The following is a 20,023-nucleotide window of genomic DNA, read 5'->3' as shown; positions in this document are numbered from 1 at the left end:
AAGTTTGGTGTTGATTGGTCAAGAAATGTGGGAGGAGTAGCGAAAAAAACTGTTTTGCGGTTTTCGCGATTTAGCGAAAAATATTCATAGACGCAAATGGGCGTGGCCTAGCCCAAAAGATGCAGCAGACTCCAGTGCATCTGTGGGTATAACGTTTTTGACTGTGGGAGGTTCGGTGTGGGAGTTATAGCCCCAAACGCGTATTCCTTGGTATAGCGCCACCTAGTGGCCGGCATGTCTGGATTTTGTCGTCTGCGTAGTCGCCACGGATCTTGATCTAGTCATGCATTTGGCATGTCTGCACCATTTACGGTTTGTGCTGTGGGCCCACTTCTAGGGAGGGAATAATAATAATAATAATAATAATAATAATAATAATAATCCTTACAAAAACAATAGGGATCCAACCTGTTGGCTTGGACCCCTAAAAAAATCCTTACAAAAACAATAGGGATCCAACCTGTTGGCTTGGACCCCTAACTAGAACTGCAAGCAGTTATGCAGGGGTCCAAGAAGTGTGCGTTTCGCCGGCACAACGCGACAAGAAATGTGCGTTTCGCCGGCACAAAGCGAAGCATGTGTTCAAAACGCTACCCTGAACCTGTGGATACAAAGTATTTGACTGTGGTAGGAGTAGCGAGAAGTCAGTGTAGTGTTTTCACGACGAAATTTTGTAGAAGATATACAATTTCCTCGTTTATTGCGCCCCCTAACAGGGAAATTGTCCGAAATTTTTATCGAACGTCATTAAGGTTAGCACCAACATGTGTGTAGAATTTGGACTCGATCCGATGTCTAATTTTGGATTTTTTTGGATTTTTAATTTTCGACGTCTAATTTAGCTAATAAACAAATATTCAAAACTCTACCGTTTCGTCGTCGAAGGTCGGATCAAAAAACTGTCTATGATTTCTTTGCGTGTGAGTCTGAAGATGCCGTGTGCAAAGTTTGGTGTTGATTGGTCAAGAAATGTGGGAGGAGTAGCGAAAATACAGTTTTGCGGTTTTCGCGATTTAGCGAAAAATATTTATGGACGCAAATGGGCGTGGCCTAGGCCAAAAGATGCAGCAGACTCCAGTGCATCTGTGTGTACAAGTTTTTGGACTCTGGGAGTTTCGGTGTGGGAGTTATAGCCCCAAACGCGTATTCCTTGGTATAGCGCCACCTAGGGACCGGCGTGTCTGGATTTTGTTATCTGAGTAGCGGTGCCGATTCTGGATCTAGTCATGTAATTTGCGCGTGTGCACCATTTACGGTTTGGGCTGTGGTACCACTTCTAAGGCGTACGAAATAATAATAATAATCCTTACAAAAACAATAGGGATCCAACCTGTTGGCTTGGACCCCTAACTAGAACTGCAAGCAGTTATGCAGGGGTCCAAGAAGTGTGCATTTCGCCGGCACAACGCGAAGCATGTGTTCAAAAATTGAGAAACAGCGTGTGCCAAAAGAGGCAGCTGACTCCAGTGAATCTGTGGATATAAAGGTTTTGACTGTGGGAGCTTCGGTGTGGGAGTTATAGCCCAAAACGCGTTTTCAGAACATTCCATTGGCCAGTTAGGAGATGTATTATTTCGTCGTTTATTTGCGCCCCCTTGTGGCGAAATTTTCCAAAGACAATTATCCTTTGCCAAATAACTCCCGCCCACATTAATAATTCTTGGCCATATTTTTTATATAGACTCGGGTTTGCCCCTTGATGGTTCCCTTATAGTTTGAAGAACATTCCTTTGGCCAATTAGAAGATATACAATTTCCTCGTTTATTGCGCCCCCTTATGGCGAAATATTCCGATTATTTTACTGAACGCCAGTAGGGGTAGCATCGACATGTGTCAAAAATTTGGACTTGATCCGATGTTTAATTTTGGTATTCTTTAATTTTTTTTTTCTTTGCGTGTCTGTCTGAAGATGTCGTGTGCAAAGTTTGGTGTTGATTGGTCAAGAAATGTGGGAGGAGTAGCGAAAAAACAGTTTTACGGTTTTCGCGATTTTGCGAAAAAAAATTATAAACGCAAATGGGCGTGGCCTATGCCAAAAGATGCAGCAGACTCCAGTGGATATGTGGGTACAAGTTTTTGACTGTGGGAGGTTCGGTGTGGGAGTTATAGCCCCAAACGCGTTTTCCCTTGGTATAGCGCCACCTAGTGTTCGGCGTGTCTGGATTTTGTCATCTGCGTAGTCCGAAGAGATCTGGATCTAGTCATGCAATTCGCGTGTCGGCACCATTTACGGTTTGGGCTGTGGTCCCACTTTTAGGGAGGTAAGAATAATAATAATAATCCTTACAAAAACAATAGGGATCCAACCTGTTGGCTTGGACCCCTAACTAGAACTGCAAGCAGTTATGCAGGGGTCCAAGAAGTGTGCATTTCGCCGGCACAACGCGACAAGAAATGTGCATTTCGCCGGCACAACGCGAACCAAGTATTCAAAACGCTACCGTGAACAACCTGTGGATATAAAGGTTTTGACTGTGAGAGGTTCAGTGTGGGAGTTTCGGCCCCAAACGCATTTTCCGCTACCGTTTAGTGTTCGACGGTTGGATCAAAATAGTTTTTACTGATTTGCAACGCAAAACATATATTCAAAACGCTACCGTTTCGTCAACGATGGTCGGATCAAAATAGTTTTGCTGATTTCTTGTAGTGTGCGTCTGAAGATGTCGTGTGCAAAGTTTGGTGTCAATTGGGCAAGAAATGTGGGAGGAGTAGCGAAAAGGCAGTTTAGCTGTTTTTTGCGATTTTGCATAAAGAAAATACTGACGCAAATGGGCCTGGCCTATGCCAAAAGATGCAGCTGACTCCAGTGAATCTGTGCGTATAACGTTTTTGCCTGTGGGAGCTTCGGTGTGGGAGTTATAGCCTAAAACGCGTTTTCAGAACATTCCATTGGCCAAATAGGAGATATATTATTTCGTCGTTTTTTGGCGCCGCCCTGTTGGCGAAATTTTCCAAAGACAATTTTCCTTTGCCAAATAACTCCCGCCTACATTATTAATTCTTGGCCATATTTTTTATATAGACTCGGGTTTGCCCCTTGATGGTTCCCTTATAGTTTGAAGAACATTGCTTTGGCCAATTAGAAAATATACAATTTCCTCGTTTATTGCGCCCCCTAATGGCGAAATATTCCGAATTCTTTATTGAACGCCATTAAGGGTAGCACCGACATGTGTCTAAAATTTGGACTTGATCCGACGTCTACTTTTGGTATTCTTTGAATTTTTGCGTTTCGACGTAAAACGTAGCCAATAAACAAATATTCAAAACGCTACCGTTTCTTCGTCGAAGGTCGGATCAAAAAACTGTTGATGATTCCTTTGCGTGTGCGTCTGAAGATGCTGTGTGCAAAGTTTGGTGTTGATTGGTCGAGAATTGTGGGAGGAGTAGCGAAAAAACATTTTTGCGGTTTTCGCGATTTAGCGAAAAATATTCATAGACGCAAATGGGCGTGGCCTAGGCCAAAAGATGCAGCAGACTCCAGTGAATATGTGGGTACAAGTTTTTGACTGTGGGAGGTTCGGTGTGGGAGTTATAGCCCCAAACGCGTATTCCTTGGTATAGCGCCACCTAGTGACCGGCGCGTCTGGATTTTGTCGTCTGCTTAGTCCGAACAGATCTGGATCTAGTCATGCAATTCGCGTGTCGGCACCATTTACGGTTTGGGCTGTGGTCCCACTTTTAGGGGGGTAAGAATAATAATCCTTACAAAAACAATAGGGATCCAACCTGTTGGCTTGGACCCCTAACTAGAACTGCAAGCAGTTATGCAGGGGTCCAAGAAGTGTGCATTTCGCCGGCACAACGCGACAAGAAATGTGCATTTCGCCGGCACAACGCGAACCAAGTATTCAAAACGCTACCGTGAACAACCTGTGGATATAAAGGTTTTGACTGTGAGAGGTTCAGTGTGGGAGTTTCGGCCCCAAACGCATTTTCCGCTACCGTTTAGTCGTCGACGGTTGGATCAAAATAGTTTTTACTGATTTGCAACGCAAAACATATATTCAAAACGCTACCGTTTCGTCAACGATGGTCGGATCAAAATAGTTTTGCTGATTTCTTGTAGTGTGCGTCTGAAGATGTCGTGTGCAAAGTTTGGTGTCAATTGGGCAAGAAATGTGGGAGGAGTAGCGAAAAGGCAGTTTAGCTGTTTTTGCGATTTTGCATAAAGAAAATACTGACGCAAATGGGCCTGGCCTATGCCAAAAGATGCAGCTGACTCCAGTGAATCTTTGCGTATAACGTTTTTGACTGTGGGAGCTTCGGTGTGGGAGTTATAGCCTAAAACGCGTTTTCAGAACATTCCATTGGCCAAATAGGAGATATATTATTTCGTCGTTTTTTGGCGCCGCCCTGTTGGCGAAATTTTACAAAGACAATTTTCCTTTGCCAAATAACTCCCGCCTACATTATTAATTCTTGGCCATATTTTTTATATAGACTCGGGTTTGCCCCTTGATGGTTCCCTTATAGTTTGAAGAACATTCCTTTGGCCAATTAGAAGATATACAATTTCCTCGTTTATTGCGCCCCCTAATGGCGAAATATTCCGAAATTTTTATCGAACGTCATTAAGGTTAGCACCAACATCTGTGTAGAATTTGGACTTGATCCGACGTCTACTTTTGGTATTCTTTGAATTTTTGCGTTTCGACGTAAAACGTAGCCAATAAACAAATATTCAAAACGCTACCGTTTCGTCGTCGAAGGTCGGATAAAAAAACTGTTGATGATTCCTTTGCGTGTGCGTCTGAAGATGTCGTGTGCAAAGTTTGGTGTTGATTGGTCCAGAAATGTGGGAGGAGTAGGGAAAAAACTGTTTTGCGGTTTTCGCGAATTAGCGAAAAATATTCATAGACGCAAATGGGCGTGGCCTAGGCCAAAAGATGCAGCAGACTCCAGTGCATCTGTGTGTATAAATTTTTGAAGGTGGGAGGTTCGGTGTGGGAGTTATAGCCCCAAACGCGTATTCCTTGGTATAGCGCCACCTAGTGGCCGGCATGTCTGGATTTTGTCGTCTGCCGTCACCTCACGGACCTGGATCTAGTCATGCAATTGGCGTGTCGGCACCATTTACGGTTTGGGCTGTGGGCACACTTTTAGTGCTGGAATAATAATAGGAACTAGAACTGCAAGCAGTTATGCAGGGGTCCAAGAAGTGTGCATTTCGCCGGCACAACGCGAAGCATGTGTTCGAAATTGAGGAACGGCGTATGCCAAAAGATGCAGCTGACTCCAGTGAATCTGTGGATATAACGTTTTTGACTGTGGGAGCTTCGGTGTGGGAGTTATAGCCTAAAACGCGTTTTCAGAACATTCCATTGGCCAGTTAGGAGATATATTATTTCGTCGTTTATTTGCGCCCCCTTGTGGCGAAATTTTCCAAAGACAATTTTCCTTTGCCAAATAACTCCCGCCCACATTAATAATTCTTGGCCATATTTTTTATATAGACTCGGGTTTGCCCCTTGATGGTTCCCTTATAGTTTGAAGAACATTCTTTTGGCCAATTAGAAGATATACAATTTCCTCGTTTATTGCGCCCCCTAATGGCGAAATATTCCGAATTCTTTAGTGAACGCCAGTAAGGGTAGCTCCGACATGTGTCTAAAATTTGGACTCGATCCGATGTCTATTTTTGATTTTTTGGGATTTTGATTTTCCACGTCTAATTTAGCTAATAAACCAATATTCCAAACGCTACCGTTTCGTCGTCGAAAGTCGGATCAAAAAACTGTTGATGATTCCTTTGCGTGTGCGTCTGAAGATGCCGTGTGCAAAGTTTTGTGTCAATTGGTCAAGAAATGTGGGAGGAGTAGCGAAAATACAGTTTTGCGGTTTTCGCAATTTTGCGAAAAAAAATTATAGACGCAAATGGGCGTGGCCTATGCCAAAAGATGCAGCAGACTCCAGTGCATCTGTGTGTACAAGGTTTTGAATGTGGGAGGTTCGGTGTGGGAGTTATAGCCCCAAACGCGTATTCCTTGGTATAGCGCCACCTAGTGACCGGCGCGTCTGGATTTTGTCGTCTGCTTAGTCCGAACAGATCTGGATCTAGTCATGCAATTCGCGTGTCGGCACCATTTACGGTTTGGGCTGTGGTCCCACTTTTAGGGGGGTAAGAATAATAGGAATAATAATCCTTACAAAAACAATAGGGATCCAACCTGTTGGCTTGGACCCCTAATAATCCTTACAAAAACAATAGGGATCCAACCTGTTGGCTTGGACCCCTAAAAATCCTTACAAAAACAATAGGGATCCAACCTGTTGGCTTGGACCCCTAATAAAAATAAACACTACAAAAACAATAGGGATCCAACCTGTTGGCTTGGACCCCTAATAATAACTAGAACTGCAAGCAGTTATGCAGGGGTCCAAGAAGTGTGCATTTCGCCGGCACAACGCGACAAGAAATGTGCATTTCGCCGGCACAACGCGAACCAAGTATTCAAAACGCTACCGTGAACAACCTGTGGATATAAAGGTTTTGACTGTGAGAGGTTCAGTGTGGGAGTTTCGGCCCCAAACGCATTTTCCGCTACCGTTTAGGTCGTCGACGGTTGGATCAAAATAGTTTTTACTGATTTGCAACGCAAAACATATATTCAAAACGCTACCGTTTCGTCAACGATGGTCGGATCAAAATAGTTTTGCTGATTTCTTGTAGTGTGCGTCTGAAGATGTCGTGTGCAAAGTTTGGTGTCAATTGGGCAAGAAATGTGGGAGGAGTAGCGAAAAGGCAGTTTAGCTGTTTTTGCGATTTTGCATAAAGAAAATACTGACGCAAATGGGCCTGGCCTATGCCAAAAGATGCAGCTGACTCCAGTGAATCTGTGCGTATAACGTTTTTGACTGTGGGAGCTTCGGTGTGGGAGTTATAGCCTAAAACGCGTTTTCAGAACATTCCATTGGCCAAATAGGAGATATATTATTTCGTCGTTTTTTGGCGCCGCCCTGTTGGCGAAATTTTCCAAAGACAATTTTCCTTTGCCAAATAACTCCCGCCTACATTATTAATTCTTGGCCATATTTTTTATATAGACTCGGGTTTGCCCCTTGATGGTTCCCTTATAGTTTGAAGAACATTCCTTTTGCCAATTAGAAAATATACAATTTCCTCGTTTATTGCGCCCCCTAATGGCGAAATATTCCGAATTCTTTAGTGAACGCCAGGAAGGGTAGCACCGACATGTGTCTAAAATTTGGACTTGATCCGATGTCTACTTTTGGTATTATTTGAATTTTTGCGTTTCGACGTAAAACGTAGCCAATAAACAAATATTCAAAACGCTACCGTTTCGTCGTCGAAGGTCGGATCAAAAAACTGTTGATGATTCCTTTGCGTGTGCGTTTGACGATGTCGTGTGCAAAGTTTGGTGTTGATTGGTCAAGAAATGTGGGAGGAGTAGGGAAAAAACTGTTTTGCGGTTTTCGCGATTTAGCGAAAAATATTCATCGACGCAAATGGGCGTGGCCTAGCCCAAAAGATGCAGCAGACTCCAGTGCATCTGTAGGTATAACGTTTTTGACTGTGGGAGGTTCGGTGTGGGAGTTATAGCCCCAAACGCGTATTCCTTGGTATAGCGCCACCTAGTGGCCGGCATGTCTGGATTTTGTCGTCTGCGTAGTCGCCACGGATCTTGATCTAGTCATGCATTTGGCATGTCTGCACCATTTACGGTTTGGGCTGTGGGCCCACTTCTAGGGGGGGAATAATAACTAGAACTGCAAGCAGTTATGCAGGGGTCCAAGAAGTGTGCATTTCGCCGGCACAACGCGAAGCATGTGTTCAAAACGCTACCCTGAACCTGTGGATACAAAGGATTTGATTGGTAGGACTAGCGAGAAGTCAGTGTAGCGTTTTCGCGGCGAAATTTTGTAGAAGATATAACATTTTCTCGTTTATTGCGCCCCCTAACGGCGAAATTGTCCGAAATTTTTAGCGAACGTCAATAAGGTTAGCACCAACATGTGTGTAGAATTTGGACTCGATCCGATGTCTAATTGTGGATTTTTTTGGATTTTTGATTTTCCACATCTAATTTAGCTAATATACCAATATTCAAAACGCTACCGTTTCGTCGTCGAAGGTCGGATCAAAAAACTGTTGATGATTCCTTTGCGTGTGCGTCTGAAGATGTCGTGTGCAAAGTTTGGTGTTGATTGGTCAAGAAATGTGGGAGGAGTAGGGAAAAAACAGTTTTGCGGTTTTCGCGATTTAGCGAAAAATATTCATAGACGCAAATGGGCGTGGCCTAGGCCAAAAGATGCAGCAGACTCCAGTGCATCTGTGTGTACAAGTTTTTGGACACTGGGAGGTTCGGTGTGGGAGTTATAGCCCCAAACGTGTTTCTCCTTGGTATAGCGCCACCTAGTGGCCGGCATGTCTGGATTTGGTTATCTGAGTAGCGGTGCCGGTACTGGTTCTAGTCATGTAATTGGCGCGTGTGCACCATTTACGGTTTGGGCTGTGGTTCCACTTTCACGGGGAGGTAGTATAATAATAATAATAAAAAAAATCCTTACAAAAACAATAGGGATCCAACCTGTTGGCTTGGACCCCTAACTAGAACTGCAAGCAGTTATGCAGGGGTCCAAGAAGTGTGCATTTCGCCGGCACAACGCGACAAGAAATGTGCATTTCGCCGGCACAACGCGAAGCATGTGTTCAAAACGCTACCCTGTACCTGTGGATACAAAGGATTTGACTGTGGTACGAGTAGCGAGAAGTCAGTGTAGCGTTATCGCGGCGAAATTTTGTAGAAGATATACAATTTCCTTGTTTATTGCGCCCCCTAATGGCGAAATTTTCCGATATTTTTATCGAACGTCATTAAGGTTAGCACCAACATGTCTGTAAAATGTGGGCTCGATCCGATGTATAATTCTGGATTTCTTCGGATTTTTGACTTTTCACGTCTAATTTAGCTAATAAACAAATATTCAAAACGCTACCGTTTCGTCGTCGAAGGTCGGATCAAAAAAGTGTCTAGGATTTCTTTGCGTGTGCGTCTGAAGATGTCGTGTGCAAAGTTTGGTGTTGATCGGGCGAGAAATGTGGGAGGAGTAGCGAAAAAACAGTTTTGCGGTTTTCGCGATTTAGCGAAAAATATTCATAGACGCAAATGGGCGTGGCCTAGGCCAAAAGATGCAGCAGACTCCAGTGCATCTGTGTGTACAAGTTTTTGGACTCTGGGAGGTTCGGTGTGGAAGTTATAGCCCCAAACGCGTATTCCTTGGTATAGCGCCACCTAGGGACCGGCGTGTCTGGATTTTGTAATCTGAGTAGCGGTGCCGATTCTGGATCTAGTCATGCAATTGGCGCGTGTGCACCATTTACGGTTTGGGCTGTGGTACCACTTCTAAGGCGTACGAAATAATAATAATCCTTACAAAAACAATAGGGATCCAACCTGTTGGCTTGGACCCCTAATAATAATAATAACTAGAACTGCAAGCAGTTATGCAGGGGTCCAAGAAGTGTGCATTTCGCCGGCACAACGCGAAGCATGTGTTCGAAATTGAGGAATGGCGTATGCCAAAAGATGCAGCTGACTCCAGTGAATCTGTGGATATAACGTTTTTGACTGTGGGAGCTTCGGTGTGGGAGTTATAGCCTAAAACGCGTTTTCAGAACATTCCATTGGCCAGTTAGGAGATATATTATTTCGTCGTTTATTTGCGCCCCCTTGTGGCGAAATTTTCCAAAGACAATTTTCCTTTGCCAAATAACTCCCGCCCACATTAATAATTCTTGGCCATATTTTTTATATAGACTCGGGTTTGCCCCTTGATGGTTCCCTTATAGTTTGAAGAACATTCTTTTGGCCAATTAGAAGATATACAATTTCCTCGTTTATTGCGCCCCCTAATGGCGAAATATTCCGAATTCTTTATTGAACGCCATTAAGGCCAGCACCGACATGTGTCTAAAATTTGGACTTGATCCGAAGTCTAAATTTGGTATTTTTTTAATTTTTTGCTTTTCCACGTCTAATTTAGCTAATAAACAAATATTCAAAATGCTACCGTTTCGTTGTCGAAGGTCGGATCAAAAAAGTGTTGATGATTTCTTTGCGTGTGCGTCTGAAGATGCCGTGTGCAACGTTTGGTGTCGATTGGTCAAGAAATGTGGGAGGAGTAGCGAGAAGTCAGTGTAGCGTTTTCGCGGCTAGATTTTGTAGAAGATATACAATTTCCTCGTTTATTGCGCCCCCTAATGGCGAAATTTTCCGAATTTTTTATCGAACGACATTAAGGTTAGCACCAACATGTGTGTAGAATTAAGACTCGGTCCGATGTCTACTTTTGGATTTTTTGGTATTTTTGATTTTCAACGTCTAATTTAGCTAATATACCAATATTCCAAACGCTACCGTTTCGTCGTCGAAGGTCGGATCAAAAAATTGTTGATGATTTCTTTGCGTGTGCGTCTGAAGATGCCGTGTGCAAAGTTTTGTGTCAATTGGTAAAGAAATGTGGGAGGAGTAGCGAAAAAACAGTTTTGCGGTTTTCGCGATTTTGCGAAAAATATTCATAGACGCAAATGGGCGTGGCCTAGGCCAAAAGATGCAGCAGACTCCAGTGCATCTGTGTGTACTAGTTGTTGGACTCTGGGAGGTTCGGTGTGGGAGTTATAGCCCCAAACGCGTATTCCTTGGTATAGCGCCACCTAGTGGCCGGCATGTCTGGATTTGGTCGTCTGCGTAGTCCGAAGAGATCTGGATCTAGTCATGCAATTGGCGTGTCGGCACCATTTACGGTTTGGGCTGTGGTACCACTTTTAGGGAGGTACAAATAATAAAAATAAACTAGAACTGCAAGCAGTTATGCAGGGGTCCAAGAAGTGTGCATTTCGCCGGCACAACGCGACAAGAAATGTGCGTTTCGCCGGCACAACGCGAAGCATGTGTTTAAAACGCTACCCTGAACCTGTGGATACAAAGGATTTGACTGTGGTAGGAGTAGCGAGAAGTCAGTGTAGCGTTTTCGCGGCGAAATTCTGTAGAAGATATACAATTTCCTTGTTTATTGCGCCCCCTAATGGCGAAATCTTCCGAAATTTTTATCGAACGTCACTAAGGTTAGCACCGACATGTCTGTAAATTTGGACTTGATCCGATGTATAATTCTGGATTTCTTTGGATTTTTGATTTTTCACGTCTAATTTAGCTAATAAACAAATATTCAAAACGCTACCGTTTCGTCGTCGAAGGTCGGATCAAAAAAGTGTATATGATTTTTTTGCGTGTGCGTCTGAAGATGCTGTGTGCCAAGGTTTGTGTCGATTGGTCAATAAATGTGGGAGGAGTAGCGAAAAAACAGTTTTGCGGTTTTCGCGATTTTGCGCAAAAAGATTAGTGACGCAAATGGGCGTGGCCTATGCCAAAAGATGCAGCAGACTCCAGTGCATCTGTGTGTACAAGTTTTTGAACTCTGGGAGGTTCGGTGTGGGAGTTATAGCCCCAAACGCGTATTCCTTGGTATGGCGCCACCTAGTGGCCGGCGTGTCTGGATTTTGTCGTCTGCGTAGTCCGAAGAGATCTGGATCTAGTCATGTCATTGGCGTGTGTGCACCATTTACGGTTTGGGCTGTGGTACCACTTTTAGGGGGGTAAGTATAACAAGAAGTGTGCATTTCGCCGGCACAACGCGACAAGAAATGTGAATTTCGCCGGCACAACGCGAAGCATGTGTTCAAAACGCTACCCTGAACTTGTGGATACAAAGGATTCGACTGTGGTAGGAGTAGCGAGAAGTCAGTGTAGCGTTTTCGCGGCAAAATTTTGTAGAAGATATACAATTTCCTCGTTTATTGCGCCCTCTAATGGCGAAATTGTCCGAAATTTTTATCGAACGTCATTAAGGTTAGCACCAACATGTGTGTAGAATTTGGACTCGATCCGATTTCTAATTTTGGATTTTTTTGTATTTTGGATTTTCCACGTCTAATTTAGCTAATATACCAACATTCAAAATGCTACCGTTTCGTCGTCGAAGGTCGGATCAAAAAACTGTATACGATTCCTTTGCGTGTGCGTCTGAAGATGTCGTGTGCAAAGTTTGGTGTCGATTGGTCAAGAAATGTGGGAGGAGTAGGGAAAAAACAGTTTTGCGGTTTTCGCGATTTAACGAAAAATATTCATGGACGCAAATGGGCGTGGCCTAGGCCAAAAGATGCAGCAGACTCCAGTGCATCTGTGTGTACACGTTTTTGGACTCTGGGAGGTTCGGTGTCGGAGTTATAGCCCCAAACGCGTATTCCCTGGTATAGCGCCACCTAGGGGCCGGCGTGTCTGGATTTTGTTATCTGAGTAGCGGTGCCGATTCTGGATCTAGTCATGTAATTGGCGCGTGTGCACCATTTACGGTTTGGGCTGTAGTCCCACTTTCAAGCCTGTAAGTATAATAATAATCCTTACAAAAACAATAGGGATCCAACCTGTTGGCTTGGACCCCTAATAAAAAGAAAAATCCTTACAAAAACAATAGGGATCCAACCTGTTGGCTTGGACCCCTAATTATGCAGGGGTCCAAGAAGTGTGCATTTCGCCGGCACAACGCGACAAGAAATGTGCATTTCGCCGGCACAACGCGAAGCATGTGTTCAAAACGCTACCCTGAACCTGTGGATACAAAGGATTTGACTGTGGTAGGAGTAGCGAGAAGTCAGTGTTGCGTTTTCGCGGCGAAATTTTGTCGAAGATATACAATTTCCTCGTTTATTGCGCCCCCTAATGGCGAAATTTTCCGAATTTTTTATCGAACGACATTAAGGTTAGCACCAACATGTGTGTAGAATTAAGACTCGGTCCGATGTCTACTTTTGGATTTTTTGGTATTTTTGATTTTCAACGTCTAATTTAGCTAATATACCAATATTCCAAACGCTACCGTTTCGTCGTCGAAGGTCGGATCAAAAAAGTGTTGATGATTTCTTTGCGTGTGCGTCTGAAGATGCCGTGTGCAAAGTTTTGTGTCAATTGGTAAAGAAATGTGGGAGGAGTAGCGAAAAAACAGTTTTGCGGTTTTCGCGATTTAGCGAAAAATATTCATAGACGCAAATGGGCGGGGCCTAGGCCAAAAGATGCAGCAGACTCCAGTGCATCTGTGTGTACAAGTTTTTGGACTCTAGGAGGTTCGGTGTGGGAGTTATAGCCCCAAACGTGTTTCTCCTTGGTATAGCGCCACCTAGTGGCCGGCATGTCTGGATTTGGTTATCTGAGTAGCGGTGCCGGACCTGGTTCTAGTCATGTAATTGGCGCGTGTGCACCATTTACGGTTTGGGCTGTGGACCCACTTTCAAGGCGGGAAGTATAATAAAAAGAAAAATCCTTACAAAAACAATAGGGATCCAACCTGTTGGCTTGGACCCCTAAAAAAATCCTTACAAAAACAATAGGGATCCAACCTGTTGGCTTGGACCCCTAAATATAGCTGCGAGCAGCAATGTGGGTGTCAAGCATAATCGGACTCGGTAGGCTAATTCTGCCGGGTGGACGCAATTGGCCTGGGGGCTACATGACGACCGCCTCGGAAATCGGCAATACCGACAGCCGGTGGGATGAGTAAATGGGAAAAAGGACCCCACCTAGAGGTAAGGGCGCAATGCAGTCTGCCTGACAGAACAAATGTCACAAATACATAGGGGTATTCGGAACAATATCCCTAAAAGAGACACCATGTAAACAAGCATCCCTTCTGGAGGTGGTTCGTGAAGCATCTGATCCAGTGGGAATTGCAGTTTATATTTTAAGTGGGCGGAATGGTAAATATAGTCATTGTTGCATTATACATTAAGTACCGCTTATCGCCACACGAGTGCAGTGTCTACCCATTTATGAGCGCCGTCAAGTTTGATTGCCTGTCACGGCCAAACGGTTTTGAATTTGAGAAAGCTGTTTAACACATTAGTTCAGCTTGGTCTGAAGATCATATATGCAGAGTTTCATGAAGATTGGACATAATTTGTGGCCTGTGGGAATTTACAACTGATTTTGACAACTTTCAACATGGCGGCCAAGTTCTGATGTTGCAATGAGAAATAATTTATAAGCTATATGAGTAGGTCTGACAGTATCATCAGACATTGAAAATAAGTTTGAAATGTACTCATGTGAAGAGAGAGGAGTTAAAACACGTCTTCATTAATTATAGCGCCCCCTAGCGGTCAATGGTCACCAAATTCTTTGAGTGTCCCCATGATTATGTTATGGGTCAATGTATCAAGTTTGGTTATGATATGTCAAAGGGCTGCAGAGATATTGGCGTGTTTCCGGTTTTCCGGCTTCGCGCTCGAATATCATTGGCTGTCGCGGATATTTCTGCAAGACGTAATATATGAGCTATATGGGGAGGTCTGATAGTATCACCAGACATTGAAAATAAGTTTTAAATGTACTCATGTGAAGAGAGAGGAGTCAAAACACATCGACATTAATAACAGCGCCACCTAGAGGTCAAGGGTCACCAAATTCATTCAGTGTCACCGTGATGCGGTCATGGGTCTCTCTACCAAGGTTGGTTATGATAGGTCAAAGGGCTTCTGAGATATGGGCTTACTTCCGGTTTGGCAACTTGGCGGTTAAATTTGATTGGCTTTAGCGGACAAACGGTTTTGAATTTGACAAATCTATTCGATGTTTTTTATCAAGCATGGCCAGAAGATCATGTGTGTCAAGATTCGAGATGATTGGACAAGATTTGTGATAGAAGTAGCATTTTGAAGGTTTTTGACATAAACCAAGATGGCGGAAATATACGTCATGGCACAATGACGTCATAGGGTGTGTTGAACTGGGCTTGGTTCAAGGAATCCAATGATACCTGGTTTGTGAATATTGGTCGAATAGGTCGAAAGTTATGAACATGAATGCATGCCCAACTTTGACCTGTTGGTGGCGCTAGAGCTGTTGGGCTAGCGACCTGAGATTGGCTTAATGGGCTAATGGGGCTGTCTTGAACCAGTGTGCCAAATTTCACAACTTTTCGCAAAGCGGTTCTATGGGCTACCATTGACTCCAATGGCAGCATAATAATAATAAATATAGCTGCGAGCAGCAATGTGGGTGTCAAGCATAATCGGACTCGGTAGGCTAATTCTGCCGGATGGACGCATTTGGCCAGGGGGCTACATGACGACCCCCTCGGAAATCGGCCATACCGACAGCCGGTGGGATGAGTAAATGGGAAAAAGGACCCCACCTAGAGGTAAGGGCGCAATGCAGTCTGCCTGACAGAACAAATGTCACAAATACATAGGGGTATTCGGAACAATTTCCCTAAAAGAGACACCATGTAAACAAGCATCCCTTCTGGAGGTGGTTCGTGAAGCATCTGATCCAGTGGGAATTGCAGTTTATATTTTAAGTGGGCGGAATGGTAAATATAGTCATTGTTGCATTATACATTAAGTACCGCTTATCGCCACACGAGTGCAGTGTCTACCCATTAATGAGCGCCGTCAAGTTTAATTGCCTGTCACGGCCAAACGGTTTTGAATTTGAGAAAGCTGTTTAACACATTAGTTCAGCTTGGTCTGAAGATCATATATGCAGAGTTTCATGAAGATTGGACATAATTTGTGGCCTGTGGGAATTTACAACTGATTTTGACAACTTTCAACATGGCGGCCAAGTTCTGATGTTGCAATGAGAAATAATTTATAAGCTATATGAGTAGGTCTGACAGTATCATCAGACATTGAAAATAAGTTTGAAATGTACTCATGTGAAGAGAGAGGAGTTAAAACACGTCTTCATTAATTATAGCGCCCCCTAGCGGTCAATGGTCACCAAATTCTTTGAGTGTCCCCATGATTATGTTATGGGTCAATGTATCAAGTTTGGTTATGAAATGTCAAAGGGCTGCAGAGATATTGGCGTGTTTCCGGTTTTCCGGCTTCGCGCTCGAATATCATTGGCTGTCGCGGATATTTCTGCAAGACGTAATATATGAGCTATATGGGGAGGTCTGATAGTATCACCAGACATTGAAAATAAGTTTTAAATGTACTCATGTGAAGAGAGAGGAGTCAAAACACATCGACATTAATAACAGCGCCACCTAGAGGTCAAGGGTCACCAAATTCATTCAGTGTCACCGTGATGCGGTCATGGGTCTCTCTACCAAGGTTGGTTATGATAGGTCAAAGGGCTTCTGAGATATGGGCTTACTTCCGGTTTGGCAACTTGGCGGTTAAATTTGATTGGCTTTAGCGGACAAACGGTTTTGAATTTGACAAATCTATTCGATGTTTTTTATCAAGCATGGCCAGAAGATCATGTGTGCCAAGATTCGAGATAATTGGACAAGATTTGTGATAGAAGTAGCATTTTGAAGGTTTTTGACATAAACCAAGATGGCGGAAATATACGTCATGGCACAATGACGTCATAGGGTGTGTTGAACTGGGCTTCGTTCAAGGAATCCAATGATACCTGGTTTGTGAATATTGGTCGAATAGGTCGAAAGTTATGAACATGAATGCATGCCCAACTTTGACCTGTTGGTGGCGCTAGAGCTGTTGGGCTAGCGACCTGAGATTGGCTTAATGGGCTAATGGGGCTGTCCTGAACCAGTGTGCCAAATTTCACAACTTTTCGCCAAGCGGTTCTATGGGCTACCATTGACTCCAATGGCAGCATAATAATAATAATAATAATAAGAATTCGTACAATAACAATAGGTTGTCTCGCAACATAGTTGCTTGACACCCAATAAGAAGAATTCGTACAATAACAATAGGTTGTCTCGCAACATAGTTGCTTGACACCCAAATATAGCTGCGAGCAGCAATGTGGGTGTCAAGCATAATCGGACTCGGTAGGCTTATTCTGCCGGATGGACGCAATCGGCCAGGGGGCTACATGACGACCGCCTCGGAAATCGGCAATACCGACAGCCGGTGGGATGAGTAAATGGGAAAAGGACCCCACCTAGAGGTAAGGGGGCAATGCAGTCTGCCTGACAGAACAAATGTCACAAATACATAGGGGTATTCGGAACAATATCAACAAAATAATTTACAAGATATATGGGGAGGTCTGACAGTATCATTAAACATTGATAATAAGTTTGAAATGTACTCATGTGAAGAGAGAGGAGTTAAAACACGTCTTCATTAATTATAGCGCCCCCTAGAGGTCAATGGTCACCAAATTCATTGAGTGTCCCCATAATGATGTTATGGGTCTATGTATCAAGTTTGGTTATGATTTGTCCAGTTTGGCGGCTTCGCGGTTGAATATCATTGGCTGTCGCGGATATTTGTGCAAGTTATAATATACTAGCTATACGGGGAGGTCTGATAGTATCACCAGACATTGAAAATAAGTTGTAAATGTACTCATGTGAAGAGAAAGAGGTCAAAACACATGGACATTAATAACAGCGCCCCCTACAGGTCAAAGGTCACCAAATTAAATCAGTGTCACCTTTATGAGGCCATGGGTCTATATACCAAGTCTGGTTATGATATGTCAAAGGGATGCTGAGAAATCGGCTCACTTCCTGTTTGGCGGCTTCGCCGCCAAATTTGATTGGCTTTAGCGGGCAAACGGTTTTGAATTTGACAAATCTATTCGATGTTTTTCATCAAGCATGGCCAGAAGATCATGTGTACCAAGTTTCGAGATGATTGGACAAGATTTGTGATAGAAGTAGCATTTTGAGGGTTTTTGACATAAACCAAGATGGCGGACATATACGTCATAACGCAATGACGTCATAGGGTGTGTTGAACTGGGCTTGGTTCAAGGAATCCAATGATACCTGGTTTGTGAAAATTGGTCGAATAGGTCGAAAGTTATGAACATGAATGCATGCCCAACTTTGACCTGTTGGTGGCGCTAGAGCTGTTGGGCTAGCGACCTGAGATTGGCTTAATGGGCTAATGGGGCAGTCCTGAACAAGTGTGCCAAATTTCACAACTTTTCGCCAAGCGGTTCTATGGGCTGCCATTGACTCCAATGGCAGCATAATAATAATAAATATAGCTGCGAGCAGCAATGTGGGTGTCAAGCATAAAGGGACTCGGTAGGATAATTCTGCCGGATGGACGTAATCGGCCAGGGGGCTACATGACGACCGCCTCGGAAATCGGCAATACCGACAGCCGGTGGGATGAGTAAATGGGAAAAAGGACCCCACCTAGAGGTAAGGGCGCAATGCAGTCTGCCTGACAGAACAAATGTCACAAATACATAGGGGTATTCGGAACAATATCCCTAAAAGAGACACCATGTAAACAAGCATCCCTTCTGGAGGTGGTTCGTGAAGCATCTGATCCAGTGGGAATTGCAGTTTATATTTTAAGTGGGCGGAATGGTAAATATAGTCATTGTTGCATTATACATTAAGTACCGCTTATCGCCACACGAGTGCAGTGTCTACCCATTAATGAGCGCCGTCAAGTTTGATTGCCTGTCACGGCCAAACGGTTTTGAATTAGAGAAAGCTGTTTAACACATTAGTTCAGCTTGGTCTGAAGATCATATATGCAGAGTTTCATGAAGATTGGACATAATTTGTGGCCTGTGGGAATTTACAACTGATTTTGACAACTTTGAACATGGCGGCCAAGTTCTGATGTTGCAATGAGAAATAATTTATAAGCTATATGAGTAGGTCTGACAGTATCATCAGACATTGAAAATAAGTTTGAAATGTACTCATGTGAAGGGAGAGGAGTTAAAACACGTCTTCATTAATTATAGCGCCCCCTAGCGGTCAATGGTCACCAAATTCTTTGATTGTCCCCATGATTATGTTATGGGTCAATGTATCAAGTTTGGTTATGATGTGTCAAAGGGCTGCAGAGATATTGGCGTGTTTCCGGTTTTCCGGCTTCGCGCTCGAATATCATTGGCTGTCGCGGATATTTCTGCAAGACGTAATATATGAGCTATATGGGGAGGTCTGATGGTATCACCAGACATTGAAAATAAGTTTTAAATGTACTCATGTGAAGAGAGAGGAGTCAAAACACATCGACATTAATAACAGCGCCACCTAGAGGTCAAGGGTCACCAAATTCATTCAGTGTCACCGTGATGCGGTCATGGGTCTCTCTACCAAGGTTGGTTATGATAGGTCAAAGGGCTTCTGAGATATGGGCTTACTTCCGGTTTGGCAACTTGGCGGTTAAATTTGATTGGCTTTAGCGGACAAACGGTTTTGAATTTGACAAATCTATTCGATGTTTTTTATCAAGCATGGCCAGAAGATCATGTGTGCCAAGATTCGAGATGATTGGACAAGATTTGTGATAGAAGTAGCATTTTGAAGGTTTTTGACATAAACCAAGATGGCGGAAATATACGTCATGGCACAATGACGTCATAGGGTGTGTTGAACTGGGCTTGGTTCAAGGAATCCAATGATACCTGGTTTGTGAAAATTGGTCGAATAGGTCAAAAGTTATGAACATGAATGCATGCCCAACTTTGACCTGTTGGTGGCGCTAGAGCTGTTGGGCTAGCGACCTTAGATTGGCTTAATGGGCTAATGGGGCAGTCCTGAACAAGTGTGCCAAATTTCACAACTTTTCGCCAAGCGGTTCTATGGGCTGCCATTGACTCCAATGGCAGCATAATAATAATAATAATAAATATAGCTGCGAGCAGCAATGTGGGTGTCAAGCATAATCGGACTCGGTAGGCTTATTCTGCCGGATGGACGCAATCGGCCAGGGGGCTACATGACGACCGCCTCGGAAATCGGCAATACCGACAGCCGGTGGGATGAGTAAATGGGAAAAGGACCCCACCTAGAGGTAAGGGCGCAATGCAGTCTGCCTGACAGAACAAATGTCACAAATACATAGGGGTATTCGGAACAATATCCCTAAAAGAGACACCATGTAAACAAGCATCCCTTCTGGAGGTGGTTCGTGAAGCATCTGATCCAGTGGGAATTGCAGTTTATATTTTAAGTGGGCGGAATGGTAAATATAGTCATTGTTGCATTATACATTAAGTACCGCTTATCGCCACACGAGTGCAGTGTCTACCCATT

Source organism: Gadus chalcogrammus, chromosome 16, assembly GCF_026213295.1.
Source record: "Gadus chalcogrammus isolate NIFS_2021 chromosome 16, NIFS_Gcha_1.0, whole genome shotgun sequence".
NCBI lineage: Eukaryota > Metazoa > Chordata > Actinopteri > Gadiformes > Gadidae > Gadus > Gadus chalcogrammus.
The sequence above is the reverse complement of the archived record's forward strand: the minus strand, read 5'-3'. Positions refer to the sequence as shown.